The sequence below is a fragment of the Sphaerodactylus townsendi genome, linkage group LG02 (assembly GCF_021028975.2).
Source record: "Sphaerodactylus townsendi isolate TG3544 linkage group LG02, MPM_Stown_v2.3, whole genome shotgun sequence".
Taxonomy (NCBI): domain Eukaryota; kingdom Metazoa; phylum Chordata; class Lepidosauria; order Squamata; family Sphaerodactylidae; genus Sphaerodactylus; species Sphaerodactylus townsendi.
The window spans coordinates 126,515,834-126,531,008 of NC_059426.1; the positions used below are offsets into that span (position 1 = coordinate 126,515,834).

Genomic DNA, 15,175 nt, shown 5'->3' on the forward strand with positions numbered 1-15,175 from the left:
CCATATTCTTTTCCCCCACTACTTACTTTACTAGGAACTGTAGTGTTCCAGGTTACTCTGGGAAAGGCTTTGATGAACTACTGGCGTGTACATTTTCAAAAGAGAGATATTCTTTTCTGCATTTGAACCTCAGGAGGCTCCAGAGCGACTTGAAATCTGGTTTACACCCAGCACCACCGGCTGGATCCAGGAATTGGTCAGCAGAAGGTCCTGCTGGCTACAGGTTCCTTGCTGTGTGTGGCTTCTGACACTTTTGGATTCAGATTTTCACTGCCTTCCCTTACACCCTTTGGAAAATTGATTCCCGAGATGAATGAACAGCCGTACAGGTCAAGTGGCTGAAGCAAAATAAGGGACGGGGACAAAATAGCTCCTCCTCACTCACCTGTGAGCAAAGCTGTTGAGATGATTTCTCTCCCTTCACTTTCCTCAATGCAGTCTCCAGATCGATATAGCTATGCATTCACATGGCAAGGCTGGAGGAGGGGAGCAGTTTTCTTCCACCCAACTCTCGCTTGTTATTTGTACTTATAATCCAGCCTGATGAAAAGTTCTGGGAAGTTAAAAAACTCACTACCCTGAGATATTTTAGTTAATTCTAATAAAAAGTATTATATAAAACTGTTGTTTTGGGCAACATTTATTATATGTCAAATTACCCCAGAGGATGTTTTATTTCATAAATTCTTATTTGTCAGGATGCATATGTTTACTAAGCTTATTCAAAAAACCAGCCAAAATACATAACAATGGCAAAAAAAACAGTCTATCATAGTGGGATCTTTTTTTGATTTACAATTAATTGTATTATTCCAAGATTCTGGAATCTTTTGTTTGTCTTGATATTGAGTATATAATAACTGGAACAACATTACGTGGGTAATAACTGGAATAACTGTTTCTCTTATTTGTTTATAAATTTTTACTGTCATGCCATGTGGTCCTCACACTTTCCCCCACAAAGAGCCAATCTTCACTATTAAGGATTCCACAGGAGTATTCAATGGTGTTTTTTCTTATGCTGTAATCGTAAGAATTGATATTTTATTTCAAAAACTCTATTGTTTGTTCCAGTTGATTAACTGATAAATACAACAGATCATAACCTTTAAATCAATTTTTTTGCTTCTATCCTCTAGACATTTTTCATTTCTTATTTATTCACTCCATTGTACCCCCGCCCTACAAAGTAATGTTACGTACAATACAAAACATGTTTTCAGATCTGTCTTGAATCTACAACTTCCAACTACCCCCTTTCTATTCTTAATGTTCTAAAAAATCTCACCAGGTCAAATTCTGAATTTTGTTTTAGTGTTACAGTTTGCACTCCTAATTTGTTCTTTCCTTTTCAAATACGAGATTTTGTGGGGGGCTAATCAAGAAACCTCTAATCCAGGCTTTGCATATATCTCATTCAGTTATGGACAGTATAACACTAGCAGAAAATAATAATCTGGTGGGCTAGATCCAGCAAGCCCCTCTAGTAAGGGATGGTGGACTATCCATGTTTTCGTCTCACCACTGCAGCCACTTCTGTTTTCATTTACAGATTTATTCCCTTCCCTACCCTCACAGCAGGGCACTGATCCACATGCTTATTACCTGCCCAGGTCCCACAACTTCAGGAATCAATTTTCCTGGGACTGGAAATAGTTGCTGGGAGGACAGGAAAGGGCAGATCCATGACAGTCAGTGCCTTCACTAGATCTAACCCTGTGTCTTTCTCTGAGAGAACCAATATTGATTTATATGATAAACACTAGCAGCAAAGCCCACTATGGGGGAGATGCAATGGGCCCTAGCAAAGAGTTGAAGAGGAAGCATCTCCTCCTGAAATGGGCTTTACTAGGGCTGTAGCAGCCCCCACCCCTGCTCGCAAAGCAAGACTTACCTGGTTCCAGGTCTATGGCTGGGAGGTGGGGGAGGTATGACTTGAGGTAGGTAGAAAAGTGAGAATAGGGGGAGGGTGTAAAAGAGTAGCTTGGAGTGGGGGAGAGGGTAGCAAGGTGAGGGTTGGGGTGGAGCAGGGGTAGGGAACCTGCGGCTCTCCAGATGTTCAGGAACTACAATTCCCATCAGCCACTGTCAGCATGGCCAATTGGCCATGCTGGTAGGGGCTGATGGCAATTGTAGTTCCTGAACATCTGGAGAGCCGCAGGTTCTCTACCCCTGGGGTGGAGGAGGATTGAACCAAGTGGCTTGGGGTATTGGTAGGATTGAAAGGGGAAGCTTGGAGTGGCAGACTGGGAGAGGGTGGAACAGAGAGGCTTCGGGTGGGGGAGGATGGAAAGGTGATGGTTCTGGTGGGGCAGAGTGACAAGCTGAGGCTTGGGTAGTGGGAGGGTAGAAATGTTAGGCTTGGGGTAGTGGGAGGGTTGGAAAGTGTGGCTAGGAGTGGCAGGAGGGGTTGAAGGCAAGTACTGGGGTGTGGGAGGATGGAAATGTGATGGTTGCAGTGGGGTTGAAAGGTGTAGGGAGGGGTGGGGGTGGATGGGTGGGAAGGCAAGGGTTGAGGTGGGGAGGGTTGAAAGATTAGGATTAGGGTGTGGGATGGTGGAAACATGAGGGTTGGGGAGTGTTGAAAAGGGTGGGGAGGGGTTGGAGGTGGCAAAGTGAGTTTTGGGGTAGGGGAGGGTGGGCAGGTGAGTACTGATGTGGGGGGAGGGTTGAAAGTTGTGGCTAGGGGTGGGAGAAGGGGGAAATTGATATGGTTGGATGGGAAGGGGAGGCAGAGAGGTCTGCCAGGTGCTCGATGGCCCGGCTGGCCTTTTAGGGGGTGAGCTGTGGGCAGGAAAAAGGCTTTGCAGTGGCTGTCGAGCAGCTGCTCCGTGGGCCCAGCAATGACCACTGGGGGTGCAGGACGCCAATTATGTATTGTTAAATAAGTTAGGTTCCAAGAGAATCCATTACCAACAAAGAGCCACATTACCCACCAACCTACAATTGGGTCATGTCTGCATATACTTTTGACTCAGCAGTACAATCCATTAGTTTGTTCAAAAGAGAAAATTATGAACATCGCTTAAATAAAGCACCCTGTTCTACAATACACTTGAATTCTTCCAAAGACTGCATGCTGCATGTATCTGAGTCTTGCTCATGCTGTGAGCCTATGAGCTGTGAGCCAAACATAGTTCTTATGCTTTCCCACCTCATCTCTCAGCAGCCTCCTAAGACCTCCCAAAAGCTGGCGCTTGGTCATGGGAACCACACGAGCAAAATGACACAGGCACTAAGAACTGCTCTGAAAAGGGGAGCTGGATGGCATGGCTCCTATTTTCACAGCCTCTTGGGTGTCTATGGAAACTCAGGTTGTATAAAAGCAAGCAGTAAGGTCACTTAACTTTTCCTCTTCCCAGCTGCCCCCCAAGCCCCACTGCATTAGATTCACTGGTCTCTTGTCATTCCGAGCATCAGCATTTGGGGGCTCTCAGGAAGCCACTAGAGGAAGCAGGTGGGAATACCCTATGCTAACTGCTTGTAAGATCTAACCTACAGCTGCTGCTATCTAAAATGTATTAGCAGCCGCATCAGATCACAGTAAACACACACCCATAAGCCATTTTTTCAAAATTAATGATAAAAATTCAGTATTGTCTTTTCTTGCGTTTGCAGAGGATGACCAAATTACACTTTTTCAGATTACGTCTTAGGCCATAACATATGCACCCACCGAGGTGTACCCAAATGTGCCCCCAATACATGCATAAGATTAGATTCAACTCATGGAAAAGGTTGTTTCACATCTTACAATATAGCTAACACTGCATGAGAAAAGTGAATTAAATCTACCGATCTTCTTTTGCTTGTGCAACCTCTTGCACAATCTGAGACTTGAGAACATCTTCAGAAGCTGTTGCTGTTCCTTGTAAACACAGAGCAGTTTGCACAGCAGTAGAAACTGCTGTTTTCTGCTCAAAAAGTTTGTTGGATCCATCCTATAGAATGGCAGTCAAGCCCAAGGGCTCGATCCAAAGAACTATGAAATGAACTTTCTCACACACTATGCAGTCCCATCATGCCCCCTAAAATACTACCCAGCTGCTGCAGAGTATCTCGTGCATCCCGAAGACCCAGGAAAAGATCTGTCCTGGTTTGTAAAAAATTGTTCTATAATATGGGAGGGGGAGCAGATTGGGATCTTTTTCATTACTCAGAAATAGTTGGAGACCCTGTCACTATCCCTCCAGAACACAGATATGTGTTAGGGGGTGTTAGGGGGAAATCAACCAAAATTAGCTCCTGTCTACTGGCTGAAATGCACATTATCTTACAGAAAATGGGCTTGGATCCACACTGCAGAAAGTAAACATGCATAGATTACACTTTGATATAAAAGTGCCTTGGATATAAAAAGTAAGAACACTCTGATATAAAAAAGAAAATAATTTTAAAGAGCTGTATGTGAGAGGAACTACTTGCCATCCTACAGGAACACTCTGGTCCCACCATCTCTGGTCAGACAGGTTTTGCAATGCAAAAATCTATTTGACCAAAGGCAAAACTGGGTTGCCCACACAAAACAATAGCTACAATTCAAGCTGTCAGCACAGCATGAGCACCAGTCAATCATTGTGGATTGGAGCCTACAACACCACCCAGTTAATGGCAACATTACAATAAATGAACCTTATAATGTAATTCTCCCCTCCTCCTCCATTTTAGCCTAATAACCCAGTGAGGCAGGTTGGGCGAAGAGTATGTAACTGGCCCCACTTCACTCAGCAAGTTTCCCTGGCCGAACAGAGATTCAAACCTGGGCCTCCACAATACCAGTCCAACACTAGAACCAGTATACCACACAACAACATCCATTTTTGATTCCTGAACAATTCCTGTTCTGCGCTTTGTGGAGTTACAGCTGTGGTTCTCCATCATGCTTTATTATCATTGATCTGAAATGCCCCATTCCCACAGAGCCCCCTCCCCCCCACCAAAAGAAAATAAGATCTGAAAGTGACTGATTCAACGTCTGATAAAATTAAAGGAGGAGGGGAAACATGAGGGTTTTTAAGTGAAAGGGGGATTGCGGGGGCTATGAAGCCACAGGAGCCCACTGTGTGTGGAGCTAACAAGTTTGGGCTACAGAGGTGGCCAGGTGAGGGCAGAGAAGGATGCCAGCAATCTAGGAATTGCTCTGACTGATTTCTGGCAACCTCAGGTCCAACAGAACAAATCCTAGGAACTCCCTGTTATGTCAGGAAACGGAGACAGCAGGCAAAGTGTGTGTCCATATACATCCCTCTGAGCCTGTAACAACCTCCCTCCCTCTTTTACCATAAATAGTAAAGGAAGGCAAAGGGGATTCTTGCCCCAGATTCTGGAACTTTCGACCCCTGTCCTGCTGTCGCCTGTGCCCCTCTTAGTAGCCCCAGCACTCCCTCTCTGGCAGGTGCTCTTAATGCGGCAGTGTGTGCTGCTTATATACGCCACACCCAAGCACAGCCCCCAGTTCTATGCTTCCCCCACACAAACAAACGTGGCCCCTTTACACTGTCCCAAGAAAAGGTTACAAGCTCATGCACCCATCCATGCTTAGTGTTATCCAGAATTTACACAACAGTTTCTATTTCTAGTAGGCAAAAATTCATCATTATAAGATAGAAAAAAAATAAAACTCAATGTGCACAACCAAAACAAATGAATTATGGGCAAAGGCTCCATGCATTCCTTCTTTTACTGTCAGCCCCTTAAACACTGCCTATATTTTTTCCTCTTCACAGAGAATGCTTGAGAATTGTGAAAAAGGGACAAAATTTCAGGTAATTTTAAAATATCTGTCCAGTCAGAAGTTGGCTGGATACTACTAGTGTTAGTAAAATCACCATGAAAAATATTTGGTAGGTGCATCAAAAATATTTGTGCCCATCCACACACGGAAAGCTAAGGAAGGAAATTCATTTAAAGCCCTAAAAAGAAATGGAAACAACTCCCAGACTATACTGGAACACATTAGACTGATGATGTGGTTGTCCCAACTCTTAAAAGTGAACAAATGAAGTCAGTTTCAGAGAAAACCACCTGCTCTCCATTATCCTCCCCTAAAAAATTCCTCACTGTATTGGAACCCAGGAAGACAATAATGCCTTTAAGAACTAATTTCCCTTTTCAAGGGGAAAAAGGTGAATAAAATGTTAATGAAACAATAGTTGTGTGTTCACTTTAAAAATTCACAGGTATGCTCTCTTCCCACAACATTATGCATAAAGCAACAGAATGCTCAGCTTCTAAATCAGTAAAAAGCGATATAAAAAGCTTTTACAAGGCATTAAAATTATACAGACAATGCAAACGTATGTGCTTGTGGGGGGATAATTTGGAAATTTCATCTCCCCACAATAAAAACCTCTAGGTTTCTATAAGTTCTCAGTGACTAGAACTATGGCTTTGTAAATTAACCTAAGCAGGAGTCACAGACAGTTGGGTTTAGCTGCCAGTAAATGAACGACCAAAGAAGACCTTTGACTGAGAGGGATAGCCTGTTTTCTGCAAACCAAATAAGTCCTCCAAGTCTGCAAAGACCCTAACACCTTGCCTGCGGTTGGCATGATAGAGGAGGCAGAGACTGCCTTGCCCTGAAACTTCCCAAGCATGAGGCAACAGACAATTGTGATGCTCACCACAGCAATGTATGCTGCACTGCGCACACTGAAGAAAAAAATCACATATTCCCAGCAGCTAATCACCACTTTTTGAGTGCTGGGGAAACACCTCTTTCCCAGGTACAAAAAAGCACTACTTTGAAAAGGGAATCACCACAGCCAAGTAACAGCTGTACAGTGAAATGATCTCCTGGCAAAGTCCCAGGAATCTTACCAACCAATACCAGGAAAATACATCTGCACCTTTTTTCTTACACTGCCATGTTAAAATAATCCTCAAAATTTGTAGGTTAGTTCTGGATCAACAATTTATTATAAGTTCTGTGCATTTTGACCACAATAAATAAAATAGCTTTTACGGAGCAACTGAAACTAGCTAGAAACTATGCTGACTAAAAGTGAGTTAAGCCTGTTTCCATAAGCCTGTTTCCTTGACTTTGTTTGATGAAACCAAGTGACAGCTCTCCAGTAGGTATCTGAACTTACACTTCTGAAGCCAGTTGACATGCAAATGGCATTTCTAGCTCCAAGGATGAAATACATAGAGACCATTCATTTACACCTGGGCCTTTACAGCACTCTGGTTTCTCTGGTTTAGCCTGAAGTGGAATCAGCAGCTACTTAAGTGCCGCTGAACTAGTTTAGAAACAGAAGCACTTGCTCAGGTAAGTAAAGCTGTCCATGACACATGCTGTGGTAATGCATTTGCTATTCCACAAGATGCTCCACAGTAAAGCAAACAGGCCATGAACCCTTCCTGTGACTGACTCATTTTTTAAATTTGCAACTGGAGGTATGAAGGTAAGAAACTTGCGTGTTGCCTTCTTTTACTGTGCTCTTCTGTCATTTAACGCAATCTAAGAAACCATTCATTTTAAATATTCATTTAAACCATTTGATACCCAAACATTTAACAGGAATTTTTCAAGCTTTGGGATATTCCCTGAAAAGGGTGGGATTTTACTGTCATCCTACAGCCCTGTGATGCCCTCTCACTCTTTTGACCCCCACATCACCTCATGCATCCAACAATGCAGCAATCTGCTCTCCAAATTCCTTCAACCAGTCACTTTAGAAAACTTCATACAGCCACAGTGTTGTGAACAGTTTGTGATCTGTGCAGTACAATAACAATCTGTCATACACCCACAGCAGCTGGTGCAGGATGACACCCATTAGAGAAGACATGTTTAGCATAAACAGGTAGGATAGAATTTTGCTCAAGTCAGCAGTATCAGGATTACAGGAATGTAGTTGTGACTTACAAATAGTTGAACTGGTTAGTTGTCCATGGGAACGAACTAGAATTTGCTCCTATGGTAGCATCTTTGTAGTGGATTTATTTGAACCTTTTCCAAACAGGGCATCTGCGTCGGGGATGGGGCGGTATAAAAGTTCCAAAAATAAATAAAAAAATAAATAAAGTAATAGGTACTAACTAGGGCAGTTATGTAGCTTAGGGTGCCAGCTAACGAAGCATAATTGTATGTTTTATTACCTATGTTCATCAATTGTTGGAGATATTTGTTTAGCATATACTTTTTGAGAAGAACAAACTTTCCATAATGAATTACTTCTTTTTGATCAGTGTTTCAACACTGAATATCCCTAGTCATCTATTCCCAGTCTGCATACAAACTTTAAATGCTGTGCAAGAGCTATAAAAGAGATGATCTGGAACCCTGAAGGTGAGATGGGCCATAGCAAAAAGTCCAGTTTCTCATTTTGTCTCTTACTCGTATTAACTAACTTCACTGGCCACCAGGAGAATGCAGGAGCAAAGGGATGCCGGACACCCAAACAATTCAAAGACTTCAGCAGACACTGAATAGTTGAGTCTAGGGATATTCACATTTTTTTAACTTGGCCTTTTTTAATCCCAACTAATTGCTTTAAAAATACTTGGCGAAGTGCTTTGGAAAAAAATGGGATTTGGTTACATTTGACTTCTTTGTGGCACACAAAACCCCTCTTATATTAGCCCTGTTTATACTGAATTACAATATGTTGTATATGATTTATGTCTTACCTTAGTTACTGAACAAACACATCTCTTAAGGAGTTCTAATAAAAGAGGGGAGATACTGTACAGAAGTTAAAATTTTATTGTGATAAAGATATGAAAGAGAACTGTGAAAATCATTATGTTAGCTACAGAAACGTGCATTGCACTGGCATGATTAGGAGTTTCCTAAAAGGAAAACCATTAGGGAAACAAAGAGAATATGAGGGACCATCCATAAAATATCACAATAAGAGGCCTTTCTAACATGCACTCCATGTCACAGTTTGCCCCATTTTAACCAGTGGCCAGTCCTCCCTTTGTTACAATCCTGTCTATTATTTATTGAGAAAATTTATATGTTGATTTTCCCGGGATTCTGACACTTGACAAGACAATCTTTATGCATAGTGACTGCTTCAGTTGATACTGCAGATGATCCTTCTCATTTAAATAACACACACTATCTGGAAATACCTCCCTAGCAGGAAACTGCTTTTAGCTGACATTCCAAAACATCAAGGAAGAAATCAGATGTAATATAAAGTTAGGGCATAGACACGTTAATACTTTAAAAGCCCAAAAGCAGAAAAATAAAAAAGAGAAATCCCTTCTAAAAATGGCTAAACATGGATTGTTTGTATTATTCTATGCATACAACCACTAGAAGCAAAGATAGTACCAATACAGTCACATGTTACCCATAAAAGATATGAAAGAGAAAACAAAAGCTAACTTATTTTAAGAACTGGAAGTGCCATAATGGTCCTGGTCAGGTCAATATGAAGAAAGATTCTGAAAAATTCCAGTACGTTCAATGATGCACGCTATTATATCGAGAATATGAGAGTCAGTATTATAAGAGATTTTAACTATGATTGAAGGACTGATGGCTTGCAAACACAGGGAAGACCAACATCTAAAAGTCTGTTTAGCCAAAAATAATTCATCACCTCGACAGAGGGCCAAAAAAAAGATGATTGCCGATATTGTTCACTCAGGTTAACGCCACTAACACAACAGAACTGCCAAGCTCGAGTTTCTGACTAAGAAAGGTCTCTGTCGGGAAAATTTTGTTCCTAAAGATATTCCAGTTCATTTTCATTTGAAAGATCACAAATGCTTGATTTAGCAAAAAATTATAGAAGTACCCACACAACATTAACTTGAATGTTGTTAATGGATTATATTGTTAGAGAACTGGTGGGATGCCCATTACTATTCCTTATAGAGGTAAGAATGCATCAATCACATTCTGAGAAAAGAAAAAAAGTTCCCCATTTTGAAAGAGTCAGGTTGGTAAACCACACCCAGAAGCACCCTAGAATTCAGTGAGGCCTCTGGAACAGCCAAACAAATATTATTTCATTTGTTTGTGGTGCATCAGAATTCTCCTCTGACAATTGTCTGTTACAGGTCCAGGATAGGCAGCTGGGAAGTCCACAGTACAAATCTCTAATCAGACATGAACTCAGTAAGGTGAACTTCAACATGCCTCTATTCCCTTACAGCAATAGCCTCATCTGCTGCATGCAATAATAACACTGAACTGGCTTCACAATAATTATGCAAAGGACCTTGAACATACAAAATGAGATATACAAACATTGGGAATTATTGCTTTTCATATATTTAGGAATTATTACATAGGCAAGTAGTCACATCTGGCGTGAGCTATGCCTAACGTATCATAGTGTCCTTTTAAGTGTGTTTCCTATGACTTGTTTACAATGTATGACATGAACATCCCGAATACGTATAAATAACCAATCTTTAAAAAGAGTTCTTTGCTGTATGTGTATCTGCTCTGAGCCTTGAATATAGAGTATAGGACACATAAATACGTTCTCTTCCATTCTACTGAATAGGACAGAAGTTCAATAAGTGTACATGGGGGGGGTTGTGTCTGCATAAAATAAACAGCAGATTAACTACTTGCCAATTCTTGATTGAGGATACTCATCTTGGTCTTACACACAATAAAACTACTTCACAACAATACAGCCAATATAGAAGCATAATTAACACAAACATTGCATTCCTTTTTTTGTCTGATACAGACAGTGACATTTCTTGATCCAACTTAATATCAAACATTATCCAGCAAGCATTTTTTTTACCATTCTCTGGGGGACAGAACTGATGTCAATGACACTGTCTTCATTCTGAGGATCAACAGTTAAACCTCTTTTAGCACTGCTTACCAACCCCCGTCCTCTCTCCTCTCCCTCCTCCTGTTGATCGAGTCGACAGTAAGCACAGTCAGAACAAAGCCACTTCAGTGCTCCATACAGAAGCTATTACGATTCTAATACCAAAACAGTTATCAGCATTAGAGAGTTACCTTAACAATCAACCAGAACTTTTCCCAATTAAATCACAATTTTGCTAACTACCTTTCAATAGAAAGCCTACTAAGGGTAAATGTGGTAGAAATGTGATAGAAAGGAGTGAGGCAAAAAGTTTCATATGCCACTTGTCACAAAACGATGGAAAGGTGAAATTCAGAAGTCATCTTAAGCAAATTATTACTTCTATCCTTAAAACACATTTTCCATCAGACTATGCTATAAACCATGAAGTATCAAAAGTTCTTGGACCAACATATAGTTCAATCACAGTGCCAAAGATTCTTCAAAAAACCTGAATTCAATAAGCGGTCTTAACATATCACAAGGAAATATTGGCACTGTACCTTCTACTTTCATCAGAACTCTGGTTTCCTCCCTCCACCCATCGAACACATACTAGCATTCTTGCAAGAGCCTGGAAACACAAGCGTTAAGTGCAAATGGAGGGAAAGTGAGTGGTGAGTGTAACAAGGTTTTAACCATGGACTTGCCAAACATCTATGGGCAAGCCGTAGCCTGCTTTAGTTCCAAAGGTTACAAAACAGAATGGGGACTCTTCTATCACACTATCACAAAACTGCATGCAGAGTGAAATGTTACACTCCAAGGGTTAGTCCGGCAGCAAATCTAGATAAATAAAAAGTAACGATGCACCTAGAATTTTACAGACACTGATAACCATTCCTTTCAATTAGGAAGGAACAAGAGGGGACAATTTTTAAAAAGTTACTTCCATGCTACAGAAAGCAAGGCAAACAGCTGCTCTCTGCAATGCAATCTACATGAAGGTAAACATGGAAATCTGGAAGCAGATAACACAGACAGTCAAGATTCATGACTTTATTGACTATTCACTTCGTTCCACTGCAAAAAGGTACATAAAAATACAATGGGTACTTTCCTAAAAGAATATTGCCATGTCAACAGCTTTCAGATTATACCAGCTCACATCAGATATGGGCTGTATGTGATCTGTTAACATGTGGTCCATTCAACGGAAGAGGACATCTGATATTCCACAGAGTAGTTAGTTTCTGGATCATCCCACATAGGAGTAACACACTTAACACAAATGAAGCTGATCACACATCCTTTTCACATAACAGCTGTTCAACCTGCATTTTGCTTCAATGTGGTCATGTATTCAAGTAAATATTCCAGATTTTAGAAAATATATGAAGTACCAATAAAATCCCTAAAATAAGTTTTACACATGTGTCTTATAGCATTTTTAGTTTCCTTTTCCTGTTCAAGTGCATATCTGTTAGGTTTTTTAACTGATTACAGGCAAGTGGATTTTCAACTGTATTTCAGCTTTCATATATCTTTTGTGCATTCTGTCTACAATGCATTTTCAATCCTTTAAAGTTCCACATATTTTCAAATGGCTCCCCTTTTGCGAGGGTTCCTGAAACAGATGACTTTCAGATTCCCAGTTAGGATTTGACAGTCTCTCTCCCCTTTCAGAAAGATACCAGGTAAACTTGTGTGAGCATGATGCACGGTATTTTTTTTTAAAAAAAAGGTTTTCACTCAACTTTGCCAGCTTCACTGAAGCACCTGGAGAGGGAAAAGTGGCAGAGCAGACTAGAAGGATCCACACCTAGCCATAAAGGAGGCTGGGCTAGCATGAAGGAAAGGCAGGGAAGCATCTTAGCCTTAACCAACTGAAGGTTGCATGATGACACTTCAACTGGGGAAAGCATACCAATGCTCAGAGCACACTAACTAAAACAGGAGAAAATTCCTGGAAGATCCTTAAAGTGCTTTTAAAAGGCTATGTAAGTTTTGTTTAAGATAATGGTACATGTCTATCATCTCTCTGCAAGCAAAGCGTGACAAACAGGTGGACCAGACTGAGAATTTTTTAAACTCCTCTGAACTCTGCTCCTACAAAATCAGACCTAGAGATAAAAAGTTGGTTGTTCCAGCTTTCCTTGGGGAGGGGGGACCAGGCTGCCAGGACCCCCATCACCTCCTGGCACACTTCCATCATTGCTTCTCTAAATGCTTTCAATAGTGGAACTATTGCATAACTTTAGCTAATTTCATGAAACATTTCTCTTGAGTCAATGTGGAGTTATTACTTGCCTTCGTTTTCCCAGAGAAAATCTATTAAGATTCAGTTCCCAACACCTGCCTCGACCCCCTTTCCTTCAGGCTGGGTCCCTTCTGATGTGGTGCCTGGTTCCATGAACAGCCCACAAACAAGGCACAGAGAGTGTTCTGTGCGCCTTTGTCCTTTATGGCCCGTTTTAATCAAGACATCTGTCTCCATGTCTGGTTCACCCAGGAAAGAGTTTGGTACAGACAGAGCAAGAAGAGCCCCCTCTGAACGAGGAGATGGGGACTGTAGGACACTGTCTATTTCAGAGGCAGGGGACAAATCAGGAAGGGGGCGAGGGGGCAGAGGGCAGCCAGAGGCATTCACGTGGCCTCCTACGGTGGCGTCCTCAGGACGTTTGGGAAGAGGCCTTTTTGTTGCTGATGTTATAAAAGTTAATGGTTTTATTACATAACTTCAGCCCTAAAGCTAATCCCAGGAAGCCCAGCAGGGCAGACCAAGCCCCCAGACGGGCTCCAAGCGGGCCACTGGGGAGCTGTACAGCCATGGCTCAGCCCACCTGCCACCAGGGGCCATTTCCTCCCTGCTCGCAGACGGCGGGGTGATGGGCGGGGTGAGATGGGTGTCCTTCAGCTCGTACGGAGGACCAGCCCGGGCCACCGTGCCCTTCGCAATAAGCCGACCACGACGCAGCGGCAGCCAGGGCAGGGCCCCAAAGGCACCACGTTGGGTCGGGGGGTGCAGGGAAGCGGCTGCAGCTGGAACCGCAGCTCGCGAGTCAGCCAAGCCACCCACCCACCATGACACGAGGGAAGGAGGACGACCGAGGCGCCTGAGCAAGACGGTGGCGATAGCGGCGCCCCCGGGGGCACTCCGGCCGGGAAGCTCACCCTTCCCGCCCCCGCCAGCAAGCCCGAGCCGGATCTGGGCGGAAAGTTCCCGGGGACCAGCCACAAACCCCCTCCCCCCAAACCCGAGCGCCGACTCCCGGGGGCGCCCAGCAAGAGCCGCGCCCCCTCCGCTTCCCGTCCTCGCCCACCCCCCTGCAACGACGGCACCTGTTCCCATCACCCGCCCGGCCCCGACGAGGTCCCCAACGCGGCGCCCCCGCAGAACCACCACCACCACCTTGTGGGCTCCTCGGCGGGCGGAGCCCGGCGGCGCTGCCGGCCGGTGCGGGCGGACGACAGGCTCACTCACCCAGGCGCTCGCGGGCTGCTGCTCCTCCGGCGCCGCCACTGCCGTCGCCGCCACTCTGCTCGGCGGGGCCCACCCGGAGCAGGCGGAGGCCCCGGCCGGGCTGGAATCCGGCGGCTGGAACGCCCCGGGGCGCCCGAGTCCCGGGCTCCACGCTGCTGCGTCAGCGCCGCCTCCTCCCCCTCCGCCTCCCGCCGCGTAGCCGCCCGGCTGCGGGATGGGGACGGGAGGCGCGCCCCCTTCTGGGGCCCGCGCGCACACGCCGAGGGGGGCGGTAGCGGCGGTTCCTCTTGCTGCTGCTGCTGCTGCTGCTGCTCCCGCTGAGGAGGAGGAAGCGGGAAAAAGAGAAGGAGGGGGCCGCAGGGCTCCCGCTTTGCCTCCACCGCGGCGCCGCCGCCGATGCGCTCCAAGTCCCCGAAAGCGGCGGCGGCGGCGGCAAGAGAGAGAGAAACAGCATCGAGCCCCTGCTCGGCTCCGTCCGTCCTCCCTTCCTGCTTCCTCGTCGGCAGCCAATCAGGGATCTCTCCTGCGCCGTCCGCTCCGCGGCGCCCGCCAATCGCGCGGGACTTTGCCCGCCCCCGCCAACCAATCTCCGCAACCAGCCGCCCGCCCCAGCCGAGTCCCAGCAGAGGCAGGCAGAGCGGGGCGGGCGGGCAGGCAGGCAAGCGGCTCCCAGCGGACTCGGCAGGGCCACCATCGCCTCCCAGCGCGAGGGGGAGGGGCGGCCCCGCAGCAGTAGCAGCCTCAGCCCCTCCCCACAACCTGCCTCAGACGCCTCCTCGTTTCCATCTCTCTCTCTTGAGGAGGGGTCTTCAAACCCACCCACCCCCTTGAAACCAAAATCCTTTCCCTCCTCCCCATCACCGCACCACAGCTCGGACTCACCCCTGGCGGCGGCTGCCTCCTCTCCCTCTCCGTTTAAGCAAAACCCTCGACGAAGTTTTCGGTCACCGCA

At 44.8% G+C, this 15,175-nt stretch overlaps 1 protein-coding gene across 1 annotated transcript in view; it reads right to left on the bottom strand.

Annotated features, from left to right (window-relative positions):
* The window catches only part of BAHD1 (bromo adjacent homology domain containing 1), a 112,397-nt gene extending 97,701 nt beyond the window's left edge, over window positions 1-14,696 (bottom strand). The window contains exon 1 of the mRNA XM_048485425.1: window positions 14,224-14,696. The gene's annotated coding sequence lies outside the window, so the exon portion shown is untranslated. The remainder of the gene's footprint in view (window positions 1-14,223) is intronic.
* Window positions 14,697-15,175: the final 479 nt, after the last annotated feature.